This window comes from Lissotriton helveticus, chromosome 4_1 (genome assembly GCF_964261635.1).
Source record: "Lissotriton helveticus chromosome 4_1, aLisHel1.1, whole genome shotgun sequence".
Taxonomy (NCBI): Eukaryota; Metazoa; Chordata; class Amphibia; order Caudata; family Salamandridae; genus Lissotriton; species Lissotriton helveticus.
Genome location: NC_136063.1, coordinates 203742405 through 203766037, shown reverse-complemented (window position 1 = coordinate 203766037; position 23633 = coordinate 203742405).

Sequence of the window (23633 nt, the reverse complement as noted above, 5' to 3'; positions counted from 1 at the left end):
TTATATACAAATCATGTGGGATGGAATGAGGAGTCTCCTCACCATAAAATCCAGTAAAAAAAATCAACTTACTGCACAAAGGCAGTATCCAGTTAAGCAAGAAGCTAAAAAACAAGTCAGGGAGATTTCAAATCAACTTGAATACCAAGGGGTGATTGAAACATGCACCTCGTCAATGAACAATCCTTTGTTTCCTGTCTCCAAACCAGACAATTCATATCATCTAGTTTTGGATTACAGACACTTAAACTCCTGTTGCAAAACATTTGCAGTACAAAATGCACACAGTGCAGCACTGATGAATAACATTGTGCGTAAAAAATATAAAACCACATTAGATATTTCGAATGGGTTTTTCTGTCAAAACATTGCACCTGAAAGCAGGCACTTGACCGCTTTCTCAATCATGGGGACACAGCGACAATTTTGCCATCCCCCCCAGGGATTCAAGAATAGTCCAGGGTTATTTTCAGCCAGAGTAACAGAGTTACTACAAATGTACGATGATGAGGCATTATCTTATGTCGATGACATCTATCTTACAGATGATGATTTGGACATGCACTTGAAAAGAGTGAACACCATAATACTTGGGTTCGCTTCTGAAGGGTACAAATTCAATTTTAAGAAATCACGAATTGCCCTTCTCAACGTCCTATTCTTAGGATACGAATTATCAAGGGAAGACAAAAGCCTGGCAGCCAACTTCCTAGAGAAATGTGCGCTGCTCCAACCTCCAAAGATGCTGAAGAACTTACAGTCAATTCTAGGTTTCCTGAATTTCGGAAGAACTTATGTTCTGAATTACGCAGAAAGGGTTAAACCTCTCTACGAACTAATCAAACCTGATTTCAAACCAACAAATTGGACTCAAATCCATACAGAAATTTTGCGTTCAGTACAAACAGACATGTTAGCAAAAACACAGTTAGAAACACGCGACAATGCGCGCAATCTTGTGATCCGAATCATCCCAGGGAGATGCGGATTCACATACCTGACCTTGAATGAAGGTGAAAAGGTACCAATAGCATACACATCACACTTGTACACACAAGCTGAAATAAAATTCACTTCTACAGAAAAAATTCTGACAGCGGTGCAAACTGCAGTAGCAAAAGAGAGAGCTCTCGCACAGCTTTACATCCGAGATGGATACAATGGGTAAATTCTCTTGCTGCAACAGGCGTTGAATACATCTTTGACCCCTACTTGAAGACACAAGAATTCCTACAATACGAATACGAATGTCCTCTTCCGACCGAGATTCTGCCTCTAGAACATTACGGATGTATAATCTATACAGACGGATCATCACAGCCCGCAATTGGGGGTAAACAAGCTTATAGTGCTGCTTGTGCGATTGTTAAAGTTCGCTGGCGCAAAGGTAAATTTAGACCGATGGTCACTAAAACTCAATCACTCAGAGATTGTACAGCTCAGCGAGCTGAACTACAGCCTTTCAAGGTGGCGCTTGAAAATACCGATCGCGAATTCCCCACACTGATAGTGTGTGATTCGTATTTCTGCGTTGAATCTTACAACGAGCACTTGCAGAACTGGGTTCGAAACGGTTTCAAAAATGCAAAAGGAGGCACAATCAAGCATAAAATGCTTTGGGAACAAGTAGTTCTATTACAGAAAGAACTACAAAAGACTCACGTAATTCATACACTGGGTCATCAGCGTGATGGCGTTCACGTTGCAGGGAATTCATTGGCTGATGAAGCCGCGAAGGCAGCTGTGCAAACGGCTTCAGTAGCTACAATCACTCGCTCGAAAAGAGTAATAGATGGTAAATCAATGCTAGCAGTCAGAGCCTCAATGGAAGGTAGCTATGCAGCATACATACATAATTGATGCAAACTCCGTTCCTTTTGCTCGAATCCCTCGAGTGGGGGACAGAGTAATTCCAAACAGGAACGAGAGAGGTGCTTTGGGTCACGAAGCACATATGGGAGAGGGTCTGAGACATCAAGGGATCTTAGAATCTCTAATAAAATTAGAAGAGATGTACTGGTGGCCGGGAATGAGCATCGAAGTTTACAAATTCGGAATTAACTGTGACACCTGTTACAAAGATCATAGCTTCGACACCCACCAGGTACCTGACTACAGTATAGCCAGCTCAGTCCAGACACCATTGTTAGACAGCATCAGGCATCAGGCTTTCTACACGCAGACGTCGCCATAGAGGTAAAATGTAAATGTAAATGTCAGAATTTGTAAAGCGCACAGCTACCTCCACCGGAGGTGTCCCGGCGCTGTCCGTTTACCGCTTAGGAACCCTTCCTGGCTTTCCTGGCTTTCCTGGGTAATGTCCACTCCTGGGCACCCCCCAGGTGCAGCCAGGCATCCCAGCGCTTTTGGGGCCATTGTGGAGACTAAGCAAGCTATTGCCCAGAGTTGCAGCGTGGGACCCATGATCAGAACAGGCACTGAGGCGAGAATATCCAGTCAGGGGAATTAATGAGCCGGAGACCCGCCGAGGTGGGAATCGAACCCTGGTCCCTGGCCAGAGCTCTGCATAAAGGTCTGCCTGCTCTAACCATTGAGCCACACTTCTCCACTACGCGATCCCACAAATATTAAGACAAGATTTATGTGGATGTGGCCCCAGCGCTCGGCTGACGCCAGAACTGTTATAAAGGATTTGCGAGTCTTTATCGGCACATACGCAATCGGCACGCTACTTTCTGACCAGGGTCCTGCGTTTAGCTCTCGAGCTTACAAGGAGGCCATGGCTAGCTTGGGCGTTGCATTGCGGTATTCTAGACCCTTCCATCCTGAGGGTAATGCGGTAGTGGAAAGAAAAAACCGTGACATAAAGCAATCCATAACAGCTAAGGTATTAGGTTCGGGAGATGGATGGGTCAAACATCTAATAAGTGTCCAACGTAGTCTTAACAATCTGCCAAGAAATTCTCTGGGGGGAAGCACTCCATATGAATTACTATTTGGTACTAGAATGATAATCGAAGACCTCGATTGTCAAACTTCAGTGGTGGAACAAAAACCCTTTGATGTCAAAGATCGTTTGGCTGTTTTACAGGACTTAAATGAAACAAGAAGAAGTCTGAGTAACACAATACAGAAGCAAACGACCACTGAAGAAAAACCACCTGTCCCAGCAAGACCTGTCTGGATTCCAAAGATTGGGGATCTAGTCAGGGAAAAGATCGCGGTAAAGAAGGAATTTGGGCCTTCTTACAGAAAAGCAGTATCTGTCTTAGCTATCCACGGAACAAGATCAGTGTTACTACCGCCCCTTGCTTTTAAAAGGGAGAACAGAGTTGTGTCCATCGACCTGGTCAAACCACATCATGTGGCCGCTAATAAGTAGTAGGCCCAGTGGACTCCCAAGATGTAGCAGACAACCAAATCTTGCTACAATCCAAGAGGTTCAAACTGAAAGACTTATCACCTTTGATAAACCTGCAGTAAGAAAAGAAGGACTATGCAACAAAGCCATGGAACTTGTGCCTCTGCATACCCAAATAACAGTTCGTCAAGAAACACCTGTCTACAACGATATAGCAACTGACTGTACCTACATGGCAAAAGAAGAAACAGCTCCAGCGATTTCAAGTAATCCGGATGCAATTCCAACAATTGACAGAACTTACTCTGGCTATTTTATCAACTTTGATACATTTTCGGAGGGGTGTGGCTAGCCAGGCTGCGAAATGGCCGCTCTTTAGGCGAGCTCCGCCGGCTGAGGACAGAATCCTACCATAATCCTACATGAAATCGTGAAATGAGGGAGCAGGCAACATCGCGCTGTGGTGCAGTTCCCCTGAAGTAACAACTGCTCGAAATCTGGCGTGAAACGAGGCCGACAGAACCCATATCAGCTAGTGCCAGTGCCGAGCGGGGAGCCACATTGCCACGAGCCGGAGACAGAGAGGAGGTCGCTGGCTGGCAGGACACTCGGGTCCGAGGACATGCAGGCCCAGCGGCGCCGAGACCAGTGCAGGCGGCGTCCGCGCCGGGAACACTGTGGGCTGCGCCCGAACCGGGTACTGCACTCCAGCTCGGATGGGAGGCTGCCCTTGGATCTGCGGGACAGTGGCGCCGGAGTTACGGTGAGGTGTCCCTGAAACCCTGCGGGGGCCGCCATCTTAAGAGCCCTGCCCTCGATAATAATCTGTGGGGCTCAGCGCGAGGGATAGTGGACTGTCTGCTACAGCGCCCCTGACACAACGTGGCCTGCTCCACCTAAATATTGCATGCCTTTGGACACTATATTGTTTGATCACATCCCAAGTTAGGCGCTGCTGCTCTCAGGCCACGGATTTGCGTGGTTACCCGTGACAAATGGGCTGAGCTGGGGACGGAGTGAGCTGCCAGTTACCGCTTGTGCACACGGGGGGGTTACAACAGACCAGTAAACTGGGAACTACCGGCAAACGGGATTGCCGTGTGGTTCAGACCGGGGGAGAGAAGCACTCAATTGACCACACTTGGGGAGACATACGGCGCAGTGACCAGCGCCTTTGGGAGGAACTGTTGTTGTGGGGGTGAGACTCGGACAGGCGACGCGGAATGGTGCAGCAATAAGACAGCGCAAAATCCAAATACTGCTCACATCATCGAGGTTGCGACCTCCTCTAACAGCGCAAAGAACACTGCTGCCAATAAGCATAAATTCATGAATGTGTGAGGGGACGACACTGCCATTCAGACTGACTAACACTTGAGGAGGCTGTCGTACTCCTCCATACATTCAAGACCCTCACGAATAGACGCGACCTCTCCCCCTCCCCCCCACCGTGAGAAGGGTATTGAGCGACGCAAAGTTACGTGGCACCTCCCTGAGCGGGGATCCCCTGGTGCACAGGCGACATAGGGAAAAACGACACGAGACAGGCAAAGTCAAAAAGTACTTTATTCGGTTCATAAAAGAAAAACCATACAAGTATATTAAACATCAAGAGTCAGTGCCATAGTTAAATACAAAAAGCTTGTGCAAATTAGCAATTCATACAGTGCTTTAACATGATTAAAAACATCCATTAAAAAATATAGGCCTAGAGATATCGGGCCAGATGTAGGTAAATCTATTTTACCGACTCATAAATACAAAATTTTACCGATTCGGTATTTATGAATCAGTAAAATAGAAGGAGGGAGATTTAGGTAAATTCGGTAATTGAATTACCGAATCTGTACAAATCGGTATTTACCGAATCGGTAAATACCGATTCGGTAATGCCCATTGATTCCTTTGGGCATTGAAGTCCATAGGAATCAATGGGCATTACCGAATCGGTATTTACCGATTCGGTAAATACCGATTCAAGCAAGGGTGCAGAGGGTGTCACTTTGACACCCTCTAGCACCCCAAATACAGGCATGTGTGCCATGTGGCCCACAAAGACCCAAAAAATGGAACAGAGTCTGGTCACAGTGGAATGCTTACCGTGGAAATATATGTACTCCTAAGAGCATGTCTGTCTGTCACATGGCATAGGAGTGCATGCACACATGTGCATGCACACCTTGATTCGGTATTTTACCACCCAATTGGATTGGGTGGTAAAATACCGAATCTGAAAGGCCTTTGGGACTCAGAAGAGTCCCACCTACATCTCGAAGTTACCAAATCGGTAAAAATACTGAATCTGTATTTTACCGATTCGGTAAATTTCCCGAATCGGTAAAATTGGCCCCCTACAGCCCAAATACCCATTTACTGGTCGGTAACGGCCGAAATCGGCCGTTACCGGTCGGTAAATGGCCACCTACATCTGGCCCATCATATACAAAAAGATTTAAAAACAAAATGATTGGAGGAGGAGCTAGCGTGCATCCAGGATGGCCGCGTGAGCACAGGGCTCCCGAGTCCCTCGCTGCCCTCCGCATATATCCTGAAAGATATCCTGACTTTGACTACGGGTTCTTACAGATGACCCTCAGCTGACACCTTAGCTGCTTTCGAAATTTAATTTGGACTTCGGGAACCGAAGATACGCCGATCGGAGTGTTGGAGGCCCGCCCTGCGGCGACACGGGGAGCTGGCACACCAAGACGCCGGGGAGTAATTGAACAACAGCGGCCTGAGGGGTCTCCCCTGTTGCCCTGAGTTGACTTTCGGTTTCGTTTCTGGGCCGCTGCCTTCTCTGACTGCGTGGTTGCCTCGCTCCCCCCCTCGGGGTCCAGCCTGACTCTGCCTCCTGACTATACGCCGACTGTTATGAGGGTTTGGGTGTTGTGCTGAGCTGTTGTTTCTGCCCTTGCAGCCCACCTTCGTTATTGCAGTGGTCTGGTGGGTGAGCGGCCATTTTTACCAGGTCTCGCGGGCCCCTTCGGGGCTCACCATTCAACATGACCACCAGGCCTGACAACGAGAAGCGGAAGACTAAAACACCTCTACGAGGGGGACCGATTCAAACCAACGTCATGGATCGCTATACCCAACCTAAGGGGTCCCCCAGTGGTGCCAGTCGAGCTTTTGAGGGCCCCACTGACGACCCGACTGCGTTGGCCGAATTGACTTTGCAAGACGTCATGGGCGCCATTGCCAACATGTAGACTTCAATTGGTCAGCAATATGAGGCCCTCGCTCTCAAAATAGACACTGTAGCAGTTGATGTTACTTTGATCAGAGCTGATTTGTCGAAGACCAATGAAAGGGTCAAGTCTCTGGATCTGAAGACTTCTAGCCTCACGACCGATGTCTCTGATCTGCAAACGGAAGTTGGACGCTTGCGTTCCTCCAACGAGCTCATTGTCCATCGCCTGGAGGATTTTGAGAACAGAGCCCGGCGCAACAACATACGCCTTATCGGGGTCCCTGAAACCTCTGGTGCCTTGGCAACTGTTCTTCTCGTGGAGGACATCGTCTTGAATCACCTGGCCCCCACAGGCCTGAGTAAATTCTTTGCCGTGGAGCGTGCCCATCGAGTGCTGGGCGGAAAGCCGAAGTCTGGTGCCACGCCAAGGCCTATCATCGCCAGGATCTTCAATTTTAGGGACAGAGACACCATCCTACAGGCCTCGAGAGTTAGTGGCCCGTCAAATTCGAGAACACGTCTGTGAGTTTCTACCCGGACTTCACGCAGTTGGTTCAGAGACAAAGGATGGGGTTTCAGGGGGTGAAGCGACGGCTGAGAGACTTGGGCCTGAAATACGCAATGCTCTTTCCAACCAGGCTGCGTGTCGAATATGAAGACCGGACTTTCTTCTGTGATCGTCCTGACGGAGTTAGTGACTGGCTGGATACCCTCCCCAAACAGACTGACTCAACCGGGCATCCGGGTGGAGCCGAGGGCGGCGTGTCGGAACAAGAGTGACTTTATGTGTCCTGATTTCTGAACATTCACGTACTATTCGGCTGGGTTCGATATTTCTTTTATTACTGTGTCCTCTTGCTAAGTACCCGAGGGTGGCGGGGGGAGTGGGACTCTTTCCTCCTCAGGGGTTTCTTTTCGTAGACTAGTTTAACGATGGGGCGACAGGCACACTGCAAGTTGGGGTGGCTTTTGAGTCTAACGCAGGGGTGCAGGGTGGGGGGCGTTGTAACGGGTTCTTATTGGGGGGTGGTGGGGGTTCTTGGGTGTTCGTGGGTTTCTTTCAAGGCAACGTATCGTATTTCTTCTTGATTAGGTCATTGTGTTCATTGTGGGGTGGACTCTGCACATTTTTTTGGGATGGGGTTAGTGGGTTGAAACTAATGTGTTGGAATGTCAATGGGTTGGGGGATAGAATAAAACGGGGTGTGGTGTTGCAGCTACTGCGGCGCCTCTCCCCCGATGTTGTGTTGTTGCAGGAAACGCATCTAGTTGGGAACACATGCCGTGCCATGAATCGGCGAGGGTATCGTCTGGTGGCACACTCTGGCTTCACCTCTGGTTCTAGGGGTGTGGGTATCCTCGTCAAGTCCTCTCTCCCCTTGGCAATCGATGTTGTGCTTCTTGACGATAGGGGGCGCTATGCCGCTATCACTGGTAGATGGGAGGGGAGGGTGGTCTCATTTGTCACTGTCTATGTTCCACCGGGTCTACAGACCTCGACTTTTGCTGATCTTGGGAGTGTAGTACTGGGGCTCCCTGAGGGCATTTTGGTGATAGGCGGAGACTTCAATTCGGTTGGCTCCGGTGACATGGATCGCTACCCCCCCAGGGATCTCCCCAAGTCACAATCCTGGTTAAGTGGGTTCCTGGAGACACTTGGTCTGGTGGATTGTTGGAGGTTGCTACACCCGAATCAGGCACAATACACCTTTCACTCTGGAGCCCATGGCAGTCTATCCAGACTCGACTATATTCTGTTGCCGGCGGCGCTGTCCTCCTCCGTTGGGGAGGTGAGACACCTCGCCCGGGGCATCTCCGACCATGCCCCAGTCTGGCTTAGTATGGATGTTAACATGTGTAATGGGGGGGCGGGTCGCCCCTATAAACCCCTGGTTCCTTCGCAATCCCAAGACCCGTACCGAATTGGTGAGATCCCTTGACCATTATTTTCTAGAAAATGTGGGGTCTGTGTCATCTGCTGTATCGTTGTGGGAGGCGTTTAAGACTGTTATACGTGGGCAGGCTTTGTCTTTGATCGCCACCGCCAAGAAAAGTAAGCATGAAGAGGTGGTCTGTCTGGAGGCGGAAATAACCGCATTGGAAAGTGACTTGGAGCACGGAGTGTCCAGTGCCAAACTTCATTCCCTCAGCCTTAAACAATTAGATTACAAGGCCCTCGTTACTGATGCTGCGAAGGTCATGAGTAGGGAACAGCAGGGCAGACTGTATGATGTTGGGGATAAGGCGGGTAAGCTGATTGCGTGGCTTGACAAGAAAGAAAGGGCGAGCCATGTAGTTCCTTTGATTGAAAACCTTGCTGGAGTGTGCGTGACTGACCCGGCTGCGATTGTTGAATGCTTTGCGGACCACTTCCCTACTGTGTATGCTCCGGTCTCTGACAGACCGGAGGCTGACTCCCATTTGTTGCTTCGCGATATTACTTTGCCCTGCTTGTCTGCGGCTGACAGAGACCTGATGGACGCGGTGCTGTCGGCGGATGAGGTGGCTACCGCCATTCGTTCGCTCCGCTCCGGCAAGGCCATGGGCCCCAATGGTCTACCCATTGAACTGTATAAATTATGCCCGGACAAACTGGCTCCATATCTCCGTGATATGTTTCTAGAGTCCCGCGACTCTGGCTCCCTCACACGTGACCAGCGTCTGGCTACTATTGTAGTGATTCACAAGGAAGGGAAGCCACGGGATCGCTGTTCATCTTATAGACCGATCTCGCTTTTGAACGCTGAACAGAAAATACTGGCTAAGGTATTGGCCACCCGCCTGACGAACATTATCAGTGACCTGGTCCATCCGGATCAGTCCAGTTTTATTCCGCATCGTAACACGGCGCTCAACCTGCGGCGCTTGCATGGTGTTCTCGCGAGGGTGGCGTCATTCCCTGAACCGGCCATCTTGGCTTCCTTGGATGCCACGATGGCCTTCGATACTCTTGAGTGGCCTTATCTTTGGGCCGCTCTTGTGAAATTCGGATTCGGCCCCGGGTTCATCGGCTGGGTAAAACTTTTGTATGCGGAGCCACTGGCACAGGTGGTTGTGAATGGTCGGGTCTCAGCGTCTTTTGTTCTCGGGAGGGGCACGCGACAGGGTTGCCCGCTTTCACCACTGCTTTTCGCACTTGCCCTTGAACCGCTGGCTGCCTGGTTGCGCTGGGAGCCCTCACTTAAGGGGATCCGGTTGTCCCCGGACTTTGAGGATCGCGTCTCGCTTTACGTGGATGACATTTTATTGTACCTTACGTCCCCTCGAAAATCTCTGAATGTTTTGTTCGATGTACTCACTTCGTTTGGGAAAAATTCGGGCCTTGTTATCAACTGGGCTAAATCCTGTGTGTATGTGCTCTCGGGCGGTCCCCCTCACTTACTTCACAGATGCCCCATTCGGGTCGCTCCGACGGGCTTTAAGTACCTGGGGATCTTTATATCTTTAGACCCTGCGGCTCGTCACGCACACAATCTGCTCCCTCCCCTTCAAAGATTGAGACTTGACGTTGAGCGTTGGCGCGGGATGCCGCTGTCGCCGCTCGGGCGCGCGGCACTTTTTAAAATGATGGCCCTGCTGAGGTTTTTGTACGCGCTTCAGAATACGTTCGATATTATTCCGGCGAGCTACTTTAGAGAGATTGAGAGCCTGCAGAGATGGTTAATTTGGGATGGACGTTCGCGTATTTCCCTCGCTAAACTCACTCTTCCCTGGTATGATGGGGGTATAGCGTTGCCGGATATTAGGCGTTATTATTGGGCCTCGCAACTGAGTGCGATTAATCATGCGACATATGCGCCTGCTCCTAACCCGGCGTTTGAGATGGATAAGTATTTGCTACCTGGCGGGGACTACAGGAGGGCGCTCTATTCTAAGGCGGCGGGCAAGGATTTATCTGGCCCTACCAAGATTGCTGTACGAGTATGGCGTGCTGCGAATGCATCTGTGGATTGGGAAGATCGATTGACTCGTGCAACCCCCATGTATGCTTCTGAAAGGTTAGGCTGTCTCTGTACAACGAAAGGGTTTGATAAATGGGATATGATTGGTATTAGCTGCGTGGGCGATCTTTGGGTCAAGGGCAAAATTAAGACCTTCGAGGCACTAAAGACTGAATATGACTTGAGTGATAGGGAATTCTTTCGCTACACACAGATCCACCATGCTTTGAGTTCGGTTCTCCCTGAGGGTACTGATGTCCCCGAGTCCTCCCCCCTTGAAGATAGGCTCCTTGACGGCCACGTTCCCGACAGTACCATTTCCCTGATATCTAGTAAGTTGATCAACACCGAGTGGATCTGTTAGTGCGTCTTAGGGAGGTCTGGTCCAGCGATGGTTTGGAACTGGACAATGAGGATTGGCAAGCTGCGTTATCCTCACCTAAGGAGGTTGCGATCCCTGCCCGTCTCCGTCTCGTTCAGCTCAAAATCTTACATCGTGTATATGTCACTGGTCCGCATTTGATTCGCATGGGTTATTCATCGGACGGGTTATATAAGCGTGGTTGTGGGATGCTTGGTACTTTCCTTCATATATTTTGGGAGTGTCCGAAGGTGGTGCAGTTCTGGAATAATGTGCACGCAGTGATGGGTAGAGTCACGGGAGTGGTGTTGCAACCCGAGGCCAGGCGGTGCCTGTTGAATGTGTGGGAGCCGAATGATTATAATGTGGCCCAGACGCAGTGGGCGACCCTTGGGAATATGATTGCCAAACGAGATGTAGCGCAGCTGTGGGGTTCCCAAAGCCCGCCCACAGTATCGGTGTGGAAGGAGAATATGGACTGGTGTATGTTCAGAGAGAAGACTGTGTATGTGGCGCGGGGCAAACCTAGAAAATGGAATAGTATCTGGAGCCAATGGAATGCGTACCGTGGAAATCTCTGTGCGCCGCCGTTCGTGTACAGCCCCGAAGTCCCATTGTCCCCCTGATCCGGCATTCCATGTATTATGAGCTTTTTGTTATCCTTAAATTTGTTTCCCCACTGCCCCTCCCCACAATATGTACTATTGATCTGTTGTATGATATTGTGCCTCGATGTCCTCCTATGTGAACGCATGTCCATGCATACTGTTTTCTTTTGCCTTGTACTTTGTTTTTTCTTCTTTAATAAATTTTTTTTTTTTTAAATGATTCAGTACAATTCATATATTCACCGCTATGTACAGTGGGTCCATTTAATTTTTCTCTTTAATCTCATAGTTATGGTCAAAAAAATTGCTATATTAAAAATTTCCCACATATTAGACAAGAACTGTAAATACAGGCGGGCCGGTTTTACTTGTATGAACCCCTTGTCTTTGATAAGAGGGATAATAAACCTTTTGCGAATGGGACGGAAATGTTTACAAAAAAAGATAAAGTGCGCGGTATCCATAATAGAAAATCCGTCACAAGAACAGATCCATCTCCTTGGTCCAACCCGGGCGTTCTGTAAGGAGGAGGTGGAATTTATTCAATCGAATTTTTTTTTTTTTAACTATATTTTTATTGCAGGAATCAATTACAGTTTCAATTTAGTCACCTGTATGGTGTGCCACTACAGTCACACCGACAATACAACAACATCTATACACGGCCATTCAGCCCACAACCCGGAGGTCGGGCGGCATGTACGTCGAATCATCGTTTGAGAGCTCAGCGCCCTGTGAATGGTAAACAGGTGAAGATGAATAAATCTCTTCCGCTTTTCTAAACAACCTAAGCAAACATCCTTCCCCTCCCAAACAGCTAACCCCCCCAGAAGATCAAGTTCCAGCCTTTAGTGTCACAAATCTCTAGTGCTTAATGGAAGCCATTGTAGCTCCCTCTCCCTCCGTCCGCCACCCCCCTCCCATCCCGCCATCGGTGAGCTAGTATACTTCCAAAGAGCTTAAAGTAGGAGACAATGTCTTTTCAAATGCAAGTACTTCGCCTGCATGGTGCTACGGGGGCATGGGTAGATCCCCATCAACACTCTCCGAGTCAGTGTGTATGTCGTGGTCGCGCAGGGCCTGCACCAACGTCTCCCAAGCTTGTGCCGCCTCTAGTGCTCGCTCGTCTGGTCGCCGCCGCGCCAGCTGATATCGCAGGGTACTCTTGCTCCCCGCCCATTTAAGAAGTTCATTGCGCCATTTAGTGCCTGTTGGACCAACCCGCGCCTTCCAATGTCTTGTTATTTCCCGCTTAGCCAGGAGCAACCCCAGGTCAATGAACTTACTAGAAATTTTATTTTTAGGGGTATGTGGGAACCAGTGCAGGATCCCCACCGCAGCGTCTAATTGCAGGGACCTTCCCATTACTCCGCTTAGCGTATCTCCTACGAACGTCCAGTAGGAGGCCAGCGCGGGACAGGACCATAACATGTGGATGAGGTCAGCCCCGAGCGCCCGGTATCTAGGGCAGGCTGCCGTGTCCGAGGCGAAATATCTCAGTATTTTCTCCGGAGTCAAATAGGCCCGATGTAAGATATAGAAGTGGATCAGCTGGAACCGAGCACCCGGCGTGCCCTTCCAGGCCCGGCGTAGCAACTGGGCCCACGTGGCCTCCGGAATGTCCTTCCCAATGTCTGTTTCCCATCTGGTCCTGTGCACCTCTAAGGAGGCCAGTCGCTCGCTGATCATCCTGGAATATAAGCACGTTACCGCTTTAACCGTCCCTGCCGACATCATGACATACTGACACGCCGCCGATAACTGCGGTTCCTCAGGACCAGTCTTCCAGTGTGCCTGGATCGCCCTAGTGACCGCCGCGTGAAGTAGAAAATCACCCCGGGGGATGTCAAAACGGTCCAGAAGTGCATGAAAAGGCAACATCATCCCGTCCTCATAAAGGTCGCCCACGAGCTGTATGCCCGCGTCCTCCCAGACCCACAACCGCGACCAGTCGCCGCCATGCGGTAGGGCGGTGAGCATCCCCAACGGGATCTCCGGGGCGTAAGGCCGTGATACTCCCAGCCTGCGGTGTACTCGGCTCCAACACGATCTAATGGTGCGTTCCTCCTGAGTGAGGTCCCTCAAAACTAGTCTTTGTTGTAGCGCAACATAGGACAAAACATGCCTGGGCATGCCATTGCCCCGCCTTTCTTCCGGGCTGCGAAACTCCCGTGCTACCTCCTGAGTGTAAGTTTGCAACTGGGCAGCCAAGTAGTACGTTTCAAAGTCGGGCACGGCCAGTCCCCCCTCCACCTTCGGTCTCATCAGGGTCTTGAGTGCCACTCTGCGGCGGCCCGATCCCCAGAGGAACGTCACCATCAGAGAGTCCAGGTATCGGAAGCTGGCCGGTGGGATCCAGACCGGGAGTGTCCTGAAATAATATAAAAGCCGGGGGAGCGCCACCATCTTCAGCAGCGCGATCCGTCCCATTACCGACAGCGGTATGGTGGCCCAAAAGGACATGCTACCCTTCAATGCGCGGATGCATCTGGAGATATTGCCCTCAAGGGTGTCAGCAGGGCAATGATAAACATGCACCCCGAGATATTTAAAGCAGCTAGGTTCCCATCTGATCGCCCTGGGAGTGTCCGGCTGGGGATCATCTCTGCGGACTGGGAACAGACAAGTTTTCGCCCAATTTACTCTGAGACCCGATATCTCGCCAAAGACCGTGAGTACCGCATCAGCCCCGGCCAAGGCCGCACCAGCGTCCTCAAGGAAGAGCAGTAGGTCGTCTGCATATAGGGAGATGTAGTGGTGCCCCGATAAGGTCTGCAATCCCCTGTAATGGGTCCCCGTGCGGATCGATATCGCCAAGGGCTCAACCGCAAGGGCGAATAGCAACGGGGACAGTGAGCATCCCTGTCTCGTGCCCCGTTCCACTGAGTAACGCTGGGAGATCAGCGGGCCCGAGCGAACTCTAGCCACCGCCGAGGCATATAACACTGTGGTCCAATGCAGGAATCCCTCACCCAGGCCAAAACGCTCAAGCACCCTACGGAGGTAAGCCCACTCCAAGCTGTCAAAGGCCTTCTCCAGGTCAATCGAAAGGATCATGGGACTAGGAGCCTCAGCGTGGTCTTCCTCCAGCAGGCGAAACAAGCGGCGAATATTCATCGTAGTGTTACGCTTGGAAATGAACCCCGCCTGGTCGGCATGCACCAAGGAGCCCATGTGATCTAGGAGACGCGAGGCAAATTTGCTGCTTAAGATCTTATAATCAGCCGTGAGCATCGACAACGGCCTGTAGGACGCAGGGTCATTACCCTCCCTACCAGGCTTGAGCAAGGGTACCACTAGGGCCTCACGCATCGAGCCGGGCAGGCACCCCCGGGTCCTCGCTTCCCTGTAAACCGCCTGAAGTCGTGGGGCCAGGAGGTCAGCGTAGGTGGAATAAAACTCCACCGGGAGTCCGTCAAGGCCGGGTGTCTTGTTACGCGCCATCTTTTTTATTGCGCTACAGATCTCCCCTAGCTCCACATCCCTCCCCAAGTCCTTCGCCTGTGAGGGCTCCAGGGTGGGGATCTGCAGGTCGCACAGAAAGCCGTCAACAGGGGCGGTGTCCAGCGGCAGCCCACTGTGGTATAGTACCTCATAATAACGCCGAAAGCAGTCAAGGATCTCGGGTTGGGTGTAAACCTCCTCGTCCTCAGCAGTGCGCATGGCCACCGTGGGTGAGGTGCGCCTCGCTGGGTTGGCAAGCCAAGCCAGAAGCGCCCCCGATTTGTCACTCTCGGCAAGCCACCTAGTCATGTAAGCCTTATAATCATAGCTTCGCAGCCGCTCGACCTCTATAGCCACCGCCTCCTTCGCCGCCAAGGTCTGTTGCTGAAGCTCCGGGCGGCCGGGGCGAAGGAGTTCCAGGTCGCGTAGCTTCCGATCAGCTTTGGTCAGATCCTCCAGGAGGACCCGGCGCACCCCAACCTTCTGTGAGATACAATAGCCCCTAACCACAACTTTAAATGCGTCCCATTCCGTGGCTCTCTCCTCAGTCGTGCCCTCGTTCGTCTCAAAAAACCCAACGATCTTGTCTCCAGGCCACTTCGGAACACCAGATCCTCCAGTAGCTCGGGGCGCAGTTTCCAAGTCGGCACACAAGGGGTGCCCGGAAGACATCGAAAATCCGCCAATAGTGGGTTGTGGTCGGAGATGGTCCTTGCCAGATATTCAGACCTCACGGCTGAGGAAACCAGTTCCGTCGATCCCAGCAAGCCATCTAATCGAACATGCAACTCGTGCATGCCGGAGAAATGGGAGTAATCACGGGTGTAGGGGTGTTGGGCCCTCCAGATATCTGTCTGTTCCCACTTAGTCTGCCAGTCTAGTCTACCCCTGGACACCCGGTGGGTCGGAGAGTCCGGGAGGGGAGGGTGAGACCTATCGAGGTTAACGTCCTCCACCGAGTTAAAATCCCCTCCTAACAAGAGGGGTCCCGACAGGTAAGAGGCCAGGGAACCCGACAGAGCGGCCAGAAAGGCGAGTTGGTCCGTGTTAGGCGCGTAAATGCAGCAAATGTTCAGCTCCCATCCCCCCAGTCTGCCGGCGAGTGCTACATACCTCCCCTCCGGGTCTACAACATATCTATGCACCTGCAGTGGAACCCCAGCCCTCACCCAGATCAGCGCGCCCCTAGCATAAGCTGAGTATGTGGTGTTATATACCTGCCCCCCCCATCTGCGCTGTAGTGCCAGTCCCTCAGACTTCGTGAGGTGCGTCTCCTGTAGTAGCGCAATCTGCACGCCTCTGCGTACCAGGTAAGCGTGCACTTTGTGTCGCCTGGACATGGAATTCAGTCCCCGCACATTCCAAGTAACACATTTCAGGGTTGACGGATCAGCCATTGTCCCAAAGTATTTCCTCTGGTCTCCCCAAGCTCTGCTCAAACATAAGCGAGCACCTAGTCAATCCCACACCGATGGCGAGTACCCCCTTCAACAACAAAAGAACAACCCCAAAACATGAACCTCCTCCCTTCCCCCCAGAACAGGTTCCAAATAGTACCATCTAGTTCCCATCCAAACTGTGCCCACTGACAATCCCCCCCAAACTAGCCTGACGGTAGTCACCGCAGGCGTGCCTTAAGGGCAATGTGGGAGCCGAACGCCGACAGGGGGTCTCCGCACTTCAATGCTACCGAAATGCGATCGAGCCCTAAGTCACTAGGGCCAAAAAAGGGGGTGTAACCACAACCCACCATATAAGCTTATTCAATCTAAATTTTGTTAATAAGAATCGATGGTTAGTGTTGTTAACGGTTCTTAGATAGGGTTCTATATCACTTGTGGTTATTAATAGCTGGTGAGCCCTTACTGTTGGTTTTTTCAGTTCCTTATCTTCTCTAGCCAAACGTGTCATCAGGTTATATGTATCCTTCACACATTTCACATCCCCCTTCACTAATTTAAGTGGCAGGTCAAATAGTTCTGGACGACCTAATTTGGCTGCTAGTTTTTTTTACATAATTCAGCCAAGGGATGCAATTACCATGCTCTAGTGCCAAGCAATCCCTAAGAACCTCATGGTTCAGCTCCAATTCGGGGTTCAACCAGACTGAAATCCATTTTAGTAACGGGCTATGGCTATCCGATCTTCTAGGTATTCTACCCCGCACTCTTGATGAACGATGTACCCAGAAGTTGACTGGGCAACAGACAGGATGGACTTCAAATATTTATCCTTAGCCACCTGTAACAACTTTACATTTTTGATCCCCCACAAATCAGTTCCGTACATGGCTAAAGAAACACATTTGGCGTCATATATTTTCAACACGGCCTGCAACGGCTTCACCCCCAATTTGCGGGAGAATCCCAAAACAGCCAGGATAGACCTAGCAAAGGCATTTCGTTTTGCAACCAGCTGGGGTAACCATGTGAAGTTATCATCAAAAATGACCCCTAAATATGGAAATCTGGAAACCCTAGACAGAACATTCCCTTCACAATGCAAGGTCTTAATTTTTTTGCTTCTATTCCCCGCAATCATTACATGCGATTTAGAAAAATTAACACTCAGATCCAGCGCTTTCATAAAATCAGCAAAAGAGTTTAAAAGGCGCTGCAACCCTACTGCTGTGCGTGCTAAAAGAGCGGCGTCATCGGCATAGAGTAATGCCGGTATGAATGCTTGCCTGCCCTCGGTATATCTTTACACGCCTCACTTAAAACAGCACCTAGGTCATTAATATAAAGGGTAAATAATAGGGGGGCTAAAATACAACCCTGCCTGATTCCATTTGTAATCCCGATCTTACCCGTGCAGTTACCCAGACAGTCATATCTGACTGTGGCCGAGAGGTCCCTATGCAAATCTGCAAGGAAGTGCACAATGTTTTCGTCAATGCCAAACTTCAGGAGCAACCCCTACAATTTGGACCTATTCACTCGGTTGAAGGCCGAGGAAAGGTCCATGAAGACTAAGTATAACATGCCCTTTTTGGCAATTGTGTACTTCCCAATTAATAAGTGAAGGTTGAGGCTTTGATCTATCGTGCCTCGTCCCTTCCTAAACCCAAATTGTAGCCCAGACAGAGTGTTAGTTTCAGCCAGCCAATCTGTAAGTTTGCAGAAGACCACTCGACCTAAAACTTTCACGGCAGAATCAATAAGTGAAATCGGGCGATAATTACTTGGTTCCCCTCTATTACCTTTTTTAAAAATTGGTACGATAACTGATTTAGACCAGGTAACAGGGATCCCTGATTTACATACCCTATTAAAAACATTAGTTAAAACTCTAGACCAGGTCTTAACATCTGATTTAAAGAGGTCGGCAGGAACGCCATCAGGGCCTGGGGCCTTACTTGTCATCTTCCTGATGGCGTCTGCCACCAACACGAGACAGGCCAAAATTACTTTTGAGGCCAAGCGGACTGGCAAACCTCTGGGACCAGACCCTGAAACACAGGGCGCCTCGGGCGGCGATGCAGAACCAGAAAGCAAGGAGGAAGATCTGCGTTCACTGATGAGGGAGATACGCTTCAGCCTGCGCACCATAGACTCTAAGCTGGACAACATGGCCACTCAACTAGAATCAGTCAAAACCCAAGTATCCACGCACGAAACCAGGCTAGACTGTCTTGAAAATAGGCATACGGAGCAACATGAATTCCAACAAGAGACGAGGGAACAGCTTCTCCATATGGACAAACTATTGACAGTTATAAGAGACAAGAATGACGACTTGACATTCTATGGGAATGTCCGGAGGTGGTTGAGTTTTGGTCCCGAGTGCATGCTGTGATGGAAAGGGTCACTGGGGTGTCACTTCTGCCCGAAGCCAGGCGCTGTCTTTTGAATGTGTGGGAACCGAATGATTATACTGGTGCTCAGATCCGTTGGGCGACCCTCGGTAACATGATTGCCAAGAGAGACATTGCACAGCTCTGGGGTTCCCAGAGGCCGCCCACGGCATTGGTATGGAAGGAAAACATGGACTGGTGCATGTTTAGGGAAAAAACGGTGCACCAGGCACGGGGTAGACCCAAAAAATGGAACAGAGTCTGGTCACAGTGGAATGCTTACCGTGGAAATATATGTACTCCCCCGCATGATTTAACCCCCGATGTTTCCTTATCCCCCTGAACGACATTCCATGTATTATTCATCAACCGAAATTATCGCACTGTTTCCTTGCTGCCCCCTCCTCCGCATCTGATTGCAACTGTATTGTGTATACCGTTTTGCTTGGAGTAACACTCTATATGGACTCATGGTCGTCATTATTGTACTATTGCCTTGTGTAATGTTTTTTGTTGTTATTTTTGTTTTTCAATAAAAACTTTAAAAAATAAAAAAAAAAGAATGACGACTTGGAAGCGAGCTCGAGGAGAAGTAACCTTCGAGTCCTTGGGATTCCAGAAACAACGGACATATTCAAGATGGAGTCTTATATTGCGGATCTTTTACATGAACTGTTTGCCCCTCACCTGTCCCCGTTATTCATAGTCGAGCGGGCTCACAGGACACTTGGCCCGAGACCTCCTGTGGGCGGCACCCCGAGGCCCATCCTGGCAAAATTGTTGAATTACCAGGACAGAGACACCATCCTAAAATTGGCAAGGGAAAAGGGCCAAATAAATCATAAGAGAAATAACATATCCTTTTATCCTGATTTTACCCCAAAAGTGCAAGCGGCGCGAAGAGAGTTTCTCCCTGTGTCACGTGTGGAAGAGGGGGGGGGGGTTACTTGAAGGAGGAGGCACGTGTCCAATGCTGTGTTTAAACGGTACCTCTTTATTTCAGGAGTACGACAGTCATGAGAAACATTTGAAAGAAAGCGGTTTCACGGGTCTTGATGTCTGATGAGGGAGTCCTTCTAGGTATGTCTCTTGATAGTGTTGTTACCACCTTGCATTCAGGGGTCCATACGAGTGCTCCCGTGAAGACATAAAAGAAAAGAAAAGAACAAGACCCAGGGTTACGATTGTCTCCTGTATTCTAGGTCTGACAGAGGGGGCGGGGAGTGAGGGATCACCAGGGACTTTCACCAGTATAGCAAATAGGCTTTGAGGCGAGTGCTCGGGGTCGACCGTCAGTGTAGAGGTAAAACAGCCAGAACCCCGTCCCGTGACCTCCCTCAACCACCCCTACCCGCTCCCTCCCCGTGAAAAGACGAGACCCCTGAGCCGGTCCCGTACCTTGTGTAGCCACACTTCTCCTGAAGTGCGGCGGGGCGACTCGTGTTCTCGGTGGCCTCCTGGCGTTCCGGATTCCGTCGGTGGAGCGTCTCTCGAGTCTTCGTTCTCGTTACCCCTGGGCAGCTCGACTGGAACGCTGATTGACTCCTCTCCCACTCTTGATCCGGCTTCCAAAGACGCCCCACCGCCTTCCGGGTAGTGCGCTATAATCTCCTTCCTCGTTTCCGATTGGTCGAGGAGCGATGACGTCACCGCAGAGTCGCTGAGTTCCGGGAAAGCCCATGCAGCATTAAAGGGGAATCCTGTGCGCAGGACGGAAAGTGACATGAGTTAGGGCAGGGGTCTTCAAACCAGTCCTGGCGCCCCGTATCCATGCCAGATTTTTGGGATATCCCCATCTGGTGACCACGGTTCGATCCCCGGCACCGGCGGCAGATTAGCCCAGCACCAGGTGACTCTGGGAAATAGCTGGCGCCGCGGCTAGGGCGGCTGACTCCGGAATCTGTAGATTTTTTTATTTAAGGTTTTTGTAGAGCGCGTAGTAACCCTCGAGCATCCCAGAGATCAGGGTTCGATCCCCGGCACCGGCCGCAGATTAGCCCAGAACCACGTGACTCTGGGAAATAGCTGGCGCCGCGGCTAGGGAGGCTGACTCCGGAATCTGGAGATCACGGTTCGATCCCCGGCACCGGCGGCAGATTAGCCCAGCACCAGGTGACTCTGGGAAATAGCTGGCGCCGCGGCTAGGGCGGCTGACTCCGGAATCTGGAGATTTTTTTATTTAAGGTTTTTGTAGAGCGCGTAGTAACCCTCGAGCATCCCAGAGATCAGGGTTCGATCCCCGGCACCGGCCGCAGATTAGCCCAGCACCATGTGACTCTGGGCAATAGCTGGCGCCGCGGCTAGGGCGGCTGACTCCGGAATCTGGGGATCACGGTTCGATCCCAGGCACCGGCGGCAGATTAGCCCAGCACCATGTGACTCTGGGCAATAGCTGGCGCCGTGGCTAGGGCGGCTGACTACGGAATATGGGGATCACGGTTCCATCCCCGGCACCGGCGGCAGATTAGCCCAGCACCATGTGACTCTGGGCAATAGCTTGCTTAATCTTCCCGACGGCCCCTAGCGCCTAGAGACCCTTACGGGTGATTGTGCGCCTTACAAATGTGTATTATTATTATTATTATTATTTGGGCCGATTCCGATCCGGTTCGTAAAAGCACATCTGCCCGAATCTGTCAGACAACCACGTACGGCCGGGAGAGGACTGCCCGGGACCCGTGGAGCCCGTCCTGGTCACTCTGACCTGCCATCGGCCTGGAGAAGGGAGCGCCGGACGCCCGGGGGGAGGACTGCCCGGGACCCGTGGAGCCCGTCCTGGGCACTCTGACCTGCCGTCGGCCCGGGGAAGGGAGCCCCGGACGCCCGGGGGGAGGACTGCCCGGGACCCATGGAGCCCGTCCTGGGCACTCTGACCTGCCGACGGCCCGGGGAAGGGAGCCCCGGACGCCCGGGGGAGGACTGCCCGGGACCCGTGGAACTCGTCCTGGGCACTCTGACATGTCGCTGACCCGGGGAAGGGAACCCCGGACGCCCGGGAACCGTGGAGCCCGTCCTGGGCACTCTGACAAGCCGTCGGACCGGGGAAGGGAGCCCCGGACGCCCGGGACCCGTGGAGCCTGTCCTGGGAACTCCGGCATGCCGTTGGCCCAGGGAAGGGAGTCCCAGATACCCGGGACCCGTGGAGCCCGTCATGGGCACTCTGACAAGCCGGTGTCCCGGGGAAGGGAGCCCCGGACGCCCGGGACTCGTGAAGCCCGTCCTGGGCACTCTGGCATGCCGTTGGCCTGGGGAAGGGAGCCCCGGACGCCCAGGGCCCGTGGAGCCAATCCTGGGCACTTTGACATGCCGTTGGCCTGGGGAAGGGAGCCCCGGACGCCCGGGGGGGAGGACTGCCAGGGACCCGTGGAACCCGTCCTGGGCACTTTGACCTGCCGTTGGCCTGGAGATGGAAGCCCCGGATGCCTGGGGGAGGACTGCCCGGGACCCATGGAGCCCGTCCCGGGTACTTTGCCATGCTGTTGGCCTCCTAGAGATGGGTGCCCCGGACGCCCGGGGGAGGACTGCCCGGGACGTATGGAGCCCGTCCCGGGCACTTTTCCATGCCGTCGGCAGGGATGGAGCCCCGGACGCCCGGGGGACGACTGCCCAAGAGCCATGGAGCCCGTCCTGGGCAATTTGACAAGCCGTTGGCCTGGAGGAAGGAAGCCCCGGGTGGCCTAGGGAGGTGTTACCCAGGCATAGCCCATCTGGTCCCCCTAGCAGAGAACCACCAGCCTTGGAGGGGTGTCCGGGCGTACCCTGTCCCTAGTAATCCGGAGGGAAATTACCTGACTTTCTTGCAATCTGTGCACACGAGGTGACAGAGGGGACCCAAGGCGCGAAAGTACCCGACCTCCTGGAGCCCTCGCTGGGATCCGGGAGGCGAATGGCACCTCATCATGACTTCCAGGGCGACCAGATGGCCGAGGCGAGAGGGGCGACCAGATGGCCGGGTCCAAAATGACGCCAATCTGCCTGCCCCGGAGCTGCATGGCTCTGGGGCTGCAGGGTTCCGGGGGCTGCAGAGCTGCAGGTCTCTGGGGCTGCAGGGCTCCGGGGCTTCAGGCCTCCCCGGGCCCTGATGGACCCTCCGTCCCGGGCGCCTCCGACCCCCGGCCGGCTTGCAGGACGGAGGGGGGATTCCCGCACCACTGGGCCCTGCCGGACGGGGCTCAAGCCCCGGGCCCGGTCCCCGGCCCCAGTCCCGGCTTTCCGAACCCTAGGCCGGGCCGGGGAGAGCCTCCCCTGGGCCCCCGGTGGACCCTCCGTCCCGGGCGCCCCGGACCCCCGGCCGGATTGCTGGACGGAGGGGTACCAGCACCCTCGGGGCCTGGCCAGATGGAGTTCAAGCCCCGGGTCCGGTCCCACCTTCCGAACCCTAGCCAGGCTGCGGAGAGCCTCCCCGGGAACCGGTGGAGCCCCGTCCCCAGCGCCCGGACCCACTGGTGGCCTGCGGGACAGGGGGCTCCAGCACCCTCGGGGCCTGGCCAGATGGAGTTCAAGCCCCGGGTCCGGTCCCACCTTCCGAACCCTAGCCAGGCTGGGGAGAGCCTCCCCGGGCCCCGGTGGAGCCCCGTCCCCAGCGCCCGGACCCACTGGTGGCCTGCGGGACAGGGGGCTCCAGCACCCTCGGGGCCTGGCCAGATGGAGTTCAAGCCCCGGGTCCGGTCCCACCTTCCGAACCCTAGCCAGGCTGGGGAGAGCCTCCCCGGGCCCCGGTGGAGCCCAGTCCCCAGCGCCCGGACCCACTGGTGGCCTGCGGGACAGGGGGCTCCAGCACCCTCGGGGCCTGGCCAGATGGAGTTCAAGCCCCGGGTCCGGTCCCACCTTCTGAACCCTAGCCAGGCTGGGGAGAGCCTCCCCGGGCCCCGGTGGAACCTCCGTCCCGGGCGCCCCGGACCCCCGGCCGGATTGCAGGACGGAGGGGTACCAGCACCCTCGGGGCCTGGCCAGATGGAGTTCAAGCCC